Source organism: Helianthus annuus, chromosome 17 (genome assembly GCF_002127325.2).
Source record: "Helianthus annuus cultivar XRQ/B chromosome 17, HanXRQr2.0-SUNRISE, whole genome shotgun sequence".
In the NCBI taxonomy this organism is placed as follows: domain Eukaryota; kingdom Viridiplantae; phylum Streptophyta; class Magnoliopsida; order Asterales; family Asteraceae; genus Helianthus; species Helianthus annuus.
In genome coordinates, this window is record NC_035449.2 from 185,432,727 (window position 1) to 185,437,647 (window position 4,921).

Below are 4,921 nucleotides of genomic sequence, written 5' to 3' on the forward strand. Positions count from 1 at the left end.
ATGAAATACATGAAATAGAGGTATAAACGCTATAAATATATAAAAAAAGTAAATGATTCGGTTCGGTTCGGTTAATTTCGGTTAACCGATGGTAAAAAAAATACCCGTTAACCGACTTTCGGTTAATTTCGGTTCGGTTTTGTCGATTTTCGGTTCGGTTTCGGTTAACGGTTCGGTTATTACACACCCCTAGACTACTATCAGCTTATTTGGAATGGCATAATAATAAGTTATGTACGATTTCATCTTCATTTTCCAATAATCCATCATGTATGGATTCAAAGAAACATTAGGTGTTCTTTTGTAAAGACGGACATGATGTATGGAAGAAACTCGAGGCGGACATATGATTTTGTTTTTCAACATGGTCGAAAAAAGTTTGGTGTTTGTATGTATGTTGAAAAAGGTTTTACATGTGAGATCACCGGAAAATATTTTTTCCCGAATTAAATCTCATCACCGAAATATTTTGGGTTTTGAAGGTGATTTTAATTACATAGTCATATTTGTCTAAAAGAAATCCTAAATGGAATTATAGTTGAATCCTAGCATAAACATTGTATTTTTGAACCCTAAGTAAGTTCAAATCCCCAAATAAGTTATCATCTAAACATTCAAGTAAATTATATAATCTTGCTACAATCATCTAACCAGGCAACCAGCAATCAAAAAACAATTTCCCTTATGGGCTTTTAGTATTGATATTGCAATGGGCTTGTGTTATAACAAACCTACAAAAAGAAACCAAACAGTTTATAAAGAAAAATGGGCCTATCAAAGCTTAAAAAGAAGGCTAAAAAGTGATCAGGATTAATCGATACACCATTCTTTATTCCAATCATTAAACACATATACTTCAATCACAAAATAAAGTGATCAGGATTAATCGATCCAACCATACACCATTCTTTATTGGTAAATTGGATTTAAGTAAACCCAGCTTTCTCAATTTGGCCGATAATAATTCCAACTGGTCTACTTTTGGCCGATAATAGTCTGCCGTTAAAAATAGCTTAACGGAGTTAAGCTTTTTTCCGAATTACAAACTGATGTTTTATGGATTTTGATCAGAGCGAGGATACGAGTCGATTTATGTAAAACTTACCTCGAAACGATACCTCAAACGATTTGATTTTTATTAATTAGAAGTTTAAACACCCGAATTGAAGCACTGTTTTCGTCGTTTGGAGCAGTATTTTGAGGTAAATTTTACATCAATCAACTCGTATTCTCGTTCTAATCAAAAGCCCTAAAACATCAATTTGTAATTCGGAAAAAAAAAAACTTAACTCCGTTTAGCTATATTTAACGCAGACTATTATCGGCCAAAAGTGGACCAGTTCGGATTATTATCGACCAATAACTGAGTTGGGATTATTATCGACCAATAACTGAGTTGAGATTATTATCGGTCAAATTGAGAAAGCTGAGATTATTTAAATCCAATTTACCTTCTTTATTTCAATCACAAAAAAAAAAAAAAAAAAAATTGTAGATCATCCGATTCAACCGGTTTTGACAAAAAATTCTAGCTCAAACACCTAACTACATTTGTAAAGACTGTAAACCAAACCAGCTGATTAGGTGGGGCGCTGAACTAGGGGTGTTCATTAGTTTGCAAATTGGTTTATTCGGTTCAGTTTGAAATTCTATTGGGCCAAACCAAAAACCAAACCGATCTAAATTAGAAATGTGTCTTATATTGAATTCAACCAATTAAGAGGCTATTTGGCAATATCTGAATGGTTAAGTGCTGAACCAGAAAGAGGTCTGAACCATTAAGTGCTGAATCAGCAAGAGGTCTGAACCATTATATAAAAAGTACTTCACTTCAACACAAGTACAAAATAGAAGTTTTAAAGTGATCACATACTAGTTAACTACTAACTAGTTTAAACATCCAAAACATGACTAGTTAATTGTTTACATCATAAACATTGTCTAAACAAAGTCAATTTAACGCGGAAGCTTCAAAAGTTCGTGTTCGGTTCTTCAAAACATGCTTGATCGCCATCCGGAAAGACCCCATCATCACCTAGAGTCAAAACCACTTAAAATGTTAGTTTTGATATTGATATAATGCATATAAACGAGTTCTAGCATCAAACCATCGAAAATAAAATAAAAATTAAGTTTTAGGCCTGTCGCGTGTCGCGCCAGACCCCCCTCACTTTGTCGCGTGTTGCGAGGACTCTCGCGTATCGCGCCAGATCCAAAGGATTCTGTCGCGTGGCACGGGGGACTCGATTTTCCAGCAGGTGCAGGTTTTTGACCTGCATTTCCTGCCTGCTCCGAAATTCACAAATTTTAACTTCAAAAGCCCATAACTTTTGATCCGTAGGTCCGTTTAAGGTGATTCTTTTTCCTATACATCTGTAATTTCATTACCGACGTGCCTATGACATTCATTATTCCAAGAATTCGGGTTACGGACCGAATGACTAAAATCACTATGTAATTATTTAACCCACCAAGTTTATACCAATTTTTGTACCAATGAGATAGTAACCTTAAGGCGCTCTTACCCAACATCTGGGGCTTAATATCACCGGCATTTCATTACCAATCATATGGCTTCATGCTCTTGTGATTATCGACGCCAAAAGCTAACAATCAAACACTAACACTACTAACTACACAATTATTCGACCCGTTTGGCTCAATTATGGAATCCTCCATTTATATTGACTACCAAACGCTTCTTAATCCAATCTTAACCTATTAATTCAAGTAGTGAACATTGTCACCTCAATCAATACAAGCCTCTATTCTAAGACACAACTATACATGATTTAAAGATCAAATTTACTTAATGTAACGAATCGAGTTACATACCTTCAAAGCACACCCTTCAATCGTGCGTCAACACCGGCTTGTCCGCTCGATGCTCCGGCTTCCTTTCCTATAGATTTCAATCACATCGCATTCAGAACTCTTTGATTCACATGATACGCATAGTTTACCAACTAATACAATTATGCTGTTTTGTTCAAATTTCAACATTTAGCCTTCATTTAGGCATTTCCACAAACACTTTAAGGGCAGAATTTTACATGATTCATTATCAAGTTCATAATTTGTTATATGGCTAAAATTAACATCAATCGGATTATCTCATATAATTGTTAACAACAACAAATCTGAAATCACTTCGTAAATATCAGATTACACTAGAACTACAACCAAAATCCTAGTGTTTATCAAATTCCACAAAAACCCACTTATCACTTTCAATGGTGTTCATGGAATTTACTAGAATCAAGCATGATTTCAACATATAATTGCCTAGGGTTTACTCGTAGACACTATATTGTTCCTATTTCATCCATATAATAATCATGCAACAATCAATTTTGAATTTCTCTAAGTTCATCAGAATTTCAAATAGAGATTTCCTATCAAATTTCACATACCTTATGACCCCCTTGCAATGGAGATCACTAATCTTAGCTCGGATTTCGTTTTGGAACAGATTTGAGCCTTCAATTTGTAAGATTTATGAAAGTTAGGGTTTTGAAGAACCCTGGTCGCCCTCCTCTGTGTTTTGATCGATCCACACACACCAGTGTGTGTAGGATTTTTTTTTGTTTTTAATAAAACTTGTTTCACTTTTGGCACATTTAACCCTCCTACTTTCATAAGGTTATTAGTTCAAGTGTTTTTAACACTCTAACTTAGAATCACTTAGATTCTTATCTAACTAAGTTAGTTTTTATTCCTAGTTAGTTTATTTCATTTAATATCAACATTTGATTTATAATAAAAAGGATTTCTATTTTAGGGGTGTTACAATTAAGAGCCTGTATAATTCTTAACCGTTCAGAGGCAAATGTCTGACCAATTCAAATTAGAGGTCTTAACCATTCAGACTCTGTATAAATCTTAACCATTCAGAGGCAAATGTCTAAACCATTCAGACATCTGCTTGTGAAGCAAACAGTCTGAACCATTAAATGCTGAACCAGTAAGAGGTCTGAACCATTAAGAGCCTCATTAAGAGGTAAACAAACAGCCCCTAAATAGATTTATTCTGTCAGGTTATCTAATCAAACCAATTATTGTGGTTTATTAAATTGAATTCGGTTCAGTTATCCGAATAAGCAACATATGTGGAACTGATGACCGAACTAAAAACTGAATAAGCTATTTACTGGCGATAGGAACCTAAACTGATAACTGCAAAAGATTTAGATTTTCTTTCAACTAGGTTAAAAGAAGTTTGCCGCGTTGCGGCGAATTTCTTTTGTTATTTAGTCTGTGTTTACATGTGTTTTGAAGTCACTATGGGCGCGTTGCGAATGGAATTGCTGACAAGAATAACAGAAAATGTAGAGAAAACACTATAAGATAACCGAAAGAAAATCACCCAAAAAAATTGTATGGTAACGATGTTGTTCGTATGAAACCCGTGGTCAAAGATGAACAAATGGTTCTAGGTAACAGTACCAAATTTGCCGAACCGAAAGATTTTAAGTACCAATTCGGTACCGACTTTTGGCACTACTGTTTTTTACCTTCATATACCGGTACCGTAACCGGTATTTTCGGTATCGGTACCGATTCTGTATCGGGAGCTCATCCCTACCCCTAAAACTAAAAAAAGAAAAAAAAATTAAAAGTTGAAGAAAATCAACAAAAAAAAGTTGTACGATACCGTTATTGTTCGTAAGGTACCCGTGATCGACAAAAAAAGTTGTACGTCCGAACATATAAAAATCCACACAAACGGGCCAAAATCACCTAGTCTACCTTCTCGCGGGTCACACTTCTTGAGCCAAACTTTTTATTTCTACCTTTTGCTCTCGCCTTCTTTGGTTGTGGATTTTTTTTCTCGTTATTGCAAGACCTGATATTATGTCCGGTTCCTTGGCAGTTTTGACATGTCACTTTTCTTCCGATTCTAACTTTTTTGTTTTTCTTC

At 34.9% G+C, this 4,921-nt stretch overlaps 1 long non-coding RNA gene across 1 annotated transcript; it reads right to left on the reverse strand.

The window, feature by feature from the left end:
• Nucleotides 1–1,961: 1,961 nt before the first annotated feature.
• Nucleotides 1,962–3,549, reverse strand: LOC118488965. Its single transcript, XR_004885447.1, has 3 exons — nucleotides 3,414–3,549; nucleotides 2,836–2,902; nucleotides 1,962–2,035 (listed from the first exon to the last, which is right to left on the reverse strand). It is a non-coding gene; the product is annotated as an uncharacterized LOC118488965 (long non-coding RNA).
• Between the last annotated feature and the right edge of the window lie 1,372 nt (nucleotides 3,550–4,921).